Genomic DNA, 5977 nt, shown 5'->3' on the forward strand with positions numbered 1-5977 from the left:
CAACATACAATGTTGTTGATACTGTGTACAATGGAACATAACTTTAAAGAGTTGAACAGGACCTTAGAAGTCATCTAGTGCAAATCCTTCATTTTACTAAGGCAGTTAAGTGACTTGTCTAATACTGATCTCTCTCTCTCTCTCTCTCTCTCTCTCTCTCTCTCTCTCTCTCTCTCTCACACACACACACACACACACACACACAGAGCACAGCTAGTAAGAAGCAGAAATGAAAAGTGAATGCAGTTCATCTGCATCTCTCTTCCTCATATGTAACAGAAACATAATAATGCCTGTTTCACTGTCTACCACATAGAATTGTTTTGAGGGTCGGTTCACCTCTAAATCCATGGTCCTGTAGCTGATCCAGAGCTGACAGAGCCAAGGGCACAGGATTGCAGATGGCCTTAAACATCTACTGTTCTCCATCAGCATTCTTGGATTTGGTTAAAGCTCCCCTGTTCTCCAGGGCAGGCATAGTCATATCACACCAGATGACTTTGGAGCAATTCTGTAATTAAAAACAGACTCTAGGGGCAGCTAGATGGTGCAGTGGATAGAGCACCGGCCCTGGAGCCAGGAGTACCCAAGTTCAAATCCAGCCTCAGACACTTAACACTTACTAGCTGTGTGACCCTAGGCAAGTCACTTAACCCCAACTGCCTCACTAAAAAAAACCAACCAAACAAACAAAAAAAAACCAGACTCTAAGCTTCCACCCCCAGGCTCACTGACCTCAGCCAACAGGACTGAACCTGAAAGGTTCAGAAGCTTGGTATCACAGAATCTCCAAGTTGGCAGTGCCCTCAGAGGCCCTCTTGGTCGACCCCCATGTTCCCGAATTAGAATCTCCTCCCCATAAGCGCTTGCCATCCTTTGCTTCAAGACCTCAAGAGAGGAACCTCCTGAGGCTCCATTTGGGGAGAGCTCTAATTGTTTTGTTTGTTTGTTTGTTTTGGGGCAGGGCAATGAGGGTTAAGTGACTTGCCCAGGGTCACACAGCCAGTAAGTGTCAACTGTCTGAGGTCAAATTTGAACTCAGGTCCTCTGAATCCAGGGCCCGTGCTCTATCCACTGTGCCACCTAGCTGCCCCTGAGAGCTCTAACTGTTGGCAAATTTATGCCAACACCTGAATGTGCCTCAGAAGCTTTGACTAACTGCTCTGCCTTCTGTCCTCTGAGCACAAGCACATAAGTTTAGCTCGTCTTCTTTCAGATACCCTTGTCCAGGGTGCAGGACAGCTGTCCTTTATGTCTCCAGCCAATCCTTCTCAGTTCTTTCATCAGAGAACTTGCACAGCACAGACTTTAGGCTCATCCCCACTGATGCACAGCTTCCAGTTGTCAGTGCTCAACATTCAATTAGACAAGCCTTTGTTAAACACCTACTATGTGTTATACAAAGATAAAAACTAGAAGCAGTGTACCCTCAAGGACCTTCCATCCTATGAAAGGGGGAGGAAGGAGGAAGGAAATGCAAAATACTCCCAATGCCCTCCCCCCTTCCCCCAATCATCTGCTTAGCAGCATAGGTGCTTCCCCGTGGCCAGTAGCTAGAACGCCACATTTCAGAGCCGCAAGGCCTCTGGGCATTTGGTCCAAGCCAAACCCAGCCCAGAAACCCTTCTACAACCCTATCCAGCCTTAGCTTGAGGTCCTCCAACAGTGAAGCCACCGCCTCCCTTCCAAGGCAGAGAGTTAGCTCCACCTGTTAGAAAACGGGGCTCTTGTGCCTCATCATTAGACTTGTCCTGGGGCCAGAGAAAATAAGCCAAATCCCTCCTCCTACTTGCTAGTCCTTCAGATACTTGAGACACCTCTTATTTGCCACCCTCAACATAACCCCAACCTCCACCTGGGCTTTCTCTTCTACAGTTCCCTCCAACAGTCCCTGTGAAGGAGGCGCTCCAGGCCGCTCAACGTCCTGGGGATCATCTCCAGCTGATCAATGTCCTTCAGTACCCGGAAATGAGCTCAATACCCAGGATGGGGTATCAGGGAAAATGCAGGCTAACCACCAATATTATTCTTGGGAGTTACGCATGCCTGCCTTAAAGGAGCCTAAAATCAAATCAGCTTTTGGGTCTCTCCTGTCACACTGGCTGGCTCATATCTAGCTTGCCAACTCCAAAGCCTCCAAGTCTTTTCAGACAAACTGTTATCTAACCACGTCTTCCATCTTGTATTTGTGATACTGATTTTTTTATCCTAAGTATAAGAATTTGCATTTATTCAACACAGCACAGGGCCTGACACATAATCAGTGCTTAATAAATGCTGACTGATTATCTCAAAACACTGTTCTGGGAGCTGAGGGAAATATAAAAGTGGTTAAGACAGTTTATGACATGTGGAGAGGAGAACTCACAAAGACACAGGGGTATGATACAATAATGAAATGGCTACCACTGTGGGAGCAGGGGAAAGAGCATGAGTTAGGGAGTCAAAGGACACGAGTTTAAATCCTGACTGATTTTGAGGGATGCTAGGACAAATTCCAATTGGAGCTCACAAACCTGTGACCAAGCTATATAACCCTCAGAGTCTTAGTTTCCTCATCTGTAAAAATGGATTTGGGGCAGCTAGGTGGTGCAGTGGCTAGAGCACCGGCCCTGGAGTCAGGAGTACCTGGGTTCAAATCTGGCCTCAGACACTTAACACTTACTAGCTGTGTGACCCTGGGCAAGTCACTTAACCCCAACTGCCTCACTAAAAAAAAAAAAAGAAGAAGAGAGTCTGGGGGCAGCTAGGTGGCACAGTGTTGATAAAGCACCTGCCCTGGATTCAGGAGGACCTGAGTTCAAATCCAACCTCAGACACTTGACACTAGCTGTGTGACCCTGGGCAAGTCACTTAACCCTCATTGCCCTGCAAAAAAAAAGAAGAAGAAAAAAAAAAGAGAGAGAAGAGAGTCTGCATCTGGAGCCAGGGAACCTAGGTTCAAATCCCAGCTCTGCCCCTTTTGGGGCCTCAGTTTCCCTCACCTCTCAGATGAGAGGGTTGGACTCTGAGGTCCTCAGATTCTATAAGTTCAGCTCCAGGAGGACCAGCCCCTTTCTTAGCTAAACTCCATCTCATTCCATGCCTAGCACAGAGCTTCACACACAACAGGTATTTAATAAATAGACCGAGTATTTTAAACTCACAAGTGTAAGAGGCAATACCCTTCCACACACCTGATAAACTTAAAGGACTACTGAAAATGTCAGCTATAATAACTCTAGAAATGCCAGTGTATGTTGGAAAACTTAAAACCTTTATTACCACAGACATCACTACTTATCACAAAGGATTTAATTTAAGAGGCCCCTTTGGAGGCTGCTGAGAAAGCAAATTTTAGGATGGGTCTGCCCTGTTTGTGGTCTGCCTGGTTTCTTTCTAAATCAAATTAAGGGTTCGATTTGTAAAACTTCCTAAATGTAATAAAACTCTTAAGTAAATCATCCGACAAATTCTTGATTCTTTTCCATTCATGACCTACCATGCATTTGCATATGTGTTTGTCTGTGGTTGAAAAATAAAGGGAGGGCTGAGCAAAAGCCATCTGACCGTCCTTGCTTGCAAGCTGAGGAGCATCTTTGCTGGGGTGTGAGTAGCACACACATGAAATAGTTAAATTGTTCAAGTCTCCAACACGGGGCACTTTCTGCTGGCAGAAATCCTCTGCACTTTGCTCTTCAGATGATCAAGTCAGGGCCAGATGGGGCCTCAAAGGCCACCTAGACCAGCTCCTGAATTTCACATAGCCCCTGCATCCGAGTGCCTCCCTGCCAATCTCTCCTGCCCATAGCTTGTTTGTACACAGCTGTTCTCCCTCATTAAACACTGAGCTCCTTGAGATACTGTTTTTTACTTTTCTTTGTCTCTCCAGTGCTTGCTACTAGCACACAGTAGGGGCTCAATAAAGGTTCATTTATTGACTTGACTAAGCTGAAAACTGATGCCCAGGGACACTGACTTGTCCAAGATAGAAAAGGAATCTGTATCTGTGTTCTTTTCACAACAAACTAAGAAACAGGCAAGAACTTTAGGATAGGGAATTTCGAGTTGAAAGGGACCTCCCCTCCAATCTCCACCCCACCTTCTAATTACAACCTCCTCTCATTTTAGAGATCAAGAAACTGGGGTTCAGAGAAGATGTCTGACCTGCTCAAGGTAACAAAGGTGCTAAAGATTTTTAACACCCCGCCAAGCTTCAGCCTCCCCAGTTCAGGCCTCTTCCCCCAATCATCAGCGGCCTAATGTCAGCTAGTGGAAGCCACTGTTGCCCTTAGTGTTACTAAGTAATCATCGAGTACTTGAAGTTGGCCACTCAAAGTAACTGCACTTCGGGAAACACCCGATCCAAGGTAGGTATGATGAACTCAAAGGAAAACTGTTACCAGCGCAGCTCAAGCCTGAATATGCATCAATCCTGAGTTTCAAATCTCCTCCCGGCCTCCCCAACCAAGCTCCAAGTGCTTAAGGAGGCCTGGAAATGTCATCAGCTCGATTTCTGTCTGTCTGTCTGTCTCTGTGTCTCTGTCTCTGTCTCTGTCTGTCTGTCTGTCTCTCTCTCTCTCTCTCTCTCACACACACACACACACACACACACACACACACACACACACACACACACACACGCTCACACCCCGAGGCACCAGCCAGGGTTGCCCGGGGAAGGAAAGGTAGGCTTTCTTGGCACGCAGGGAGCGCACCTGCCATCTCTGCTCATACAACTCTCGGGCTGGGTCCCATGCAGAGCCCTCCTTGGGGGCTCTACGCGGCCGCGGCCACCCCCAGCAGCAGCAATGATCCAAGCACGAAGCCCCACGGAAGCCGCCGAGCCCCGGAGTATTTACAAAGCGGGCGGCCCCCGCGAGCCTGGAAATAGCTTTTTGGCGCAGCAAGAATTGCGAACTCCCGCGGCGGCGGCGGCGGGGCCCCAAGGTGTCGGGGTACCTGGGTCGCCCGCACGGGGTCAGCGCGCGGGGGACGCCTCCGGCTCCTTTCTCGGGGCTCCGGGCAGGGGAGCACCCTCCTCCCCAGACCCCGCGGGGCGAGGGGAGCACCTGATCGCGCTGCTCCTGCCGTCATTTCCAGGCGCTAAAAATAGAGACGAACCGCCCGGGACCCAAAGTTGTGCCGAACCCGGCACCTCCCTAGGAGGCGAATCTGCGCCCCCGGAGCCCAAAGCTCCCGCACCGGGGGGCGGGGGGGGTCAGGGCGGGGGCGGCGTCTCCCTAGGACAGGGGCACTGACTGATCACGTCCGGAGGACTGAACTGCAGGGGGGGGTCCCAGGAGACTTCTGAGGAGCCGGGGGCACCGACCGAGTCCCGCCAGGCTGGTGAGGAGGGGGCCCTGGGGAGTGCGGGGCGGGGGGCGGCCAGGAGGATCCCGGCGGGGCGAGTGACACGGGGGTCTCCCTGGAGCGACGGCAGGGCGGGCAGGAGGGTCCTCGAGGCGCGGGACGAGTGACACCCCCGGAGGTCCCGGGGTTGGGCGCGGTACTCACCGCAGCGGCCCGGCGAGCTCCCCGCGGGGGCGGTAGCCCGGGGCGGGCCGGGGGGACGCCCCTTCCCTCGGCGGCGGCAGCAGCAGCAGGAGGAGGAAGCCCCGCCGAAGCTCCGCTGTGTCTCTGCAGGGCCGCCCGCCGGCCCTCCCGCCCTCAGCCCTCCCGGGGCCGGCCCCGCCGCCGCCGCCGCCGGGGCTGGCTCATACGGAAGCGGCCGCCCCGGGGAAGCGGCCCGGCCGCAGCGGCCTCAGCAGAGCCCGAGACATCCCCCGCCGCCCGCCACTGGCTCCGCTCCCTCCGCGCCGCCGCCTCCTTTGTTTTGAAGCCGCGGCAGCTGCCACGGCTGCCGTTAACGGCGCTGGAACCCCGCGCCAGCCAATCAGCGCCCGCCCGCGCGCCAGCGCTCCGCGCTCGCGCCAGCCCGCTCCCCGTGCCCCGCCCCCTCCCGCCCTTCCGCGCGCCAGCGAGTCAGCTTCCTCGG

At 52.6% G+C, this 5977-nt stretch overlaps 1 protein-coding gene across 1 annotated transcript in view; it reads right to left on the reverse strand.

The window, feature by feature from the left end:
• YPEL1 (yippee like 1) overlaps window positions 1–5630 on the reverse strand; it is a 39444-nt gene extending 33814 nt beyond the window's left edge. The window contains exon 1 of the mRNA XM_043973371.1: window positions 5497–5630. The gene's annotated coding sequence lies outside the window, so the exon portion shown is untranslated. The remainder of the gene's footprint in view (window positions 1–5496) is intronic.
• Between the last annotated feature and the right edge of the window lie 347 nt (window positions 5631–5977).

Source organism: Dromiciops gliroides, chromosome 1 (assembly GCF_019393635.1).
Source record: "Dromiciops gliroides isolate mDroGli1 chromosome 1, mDroGli1.pri, whole genome shotgun sequence".
In the NCBI taxonomy this organism is placed as follows: Eukaryota; Metazoa; Chordata; class Mammalia; order Microbiotheria; family Microbiotheriidae; genus Dromiciops; species Dromiciops gliroides.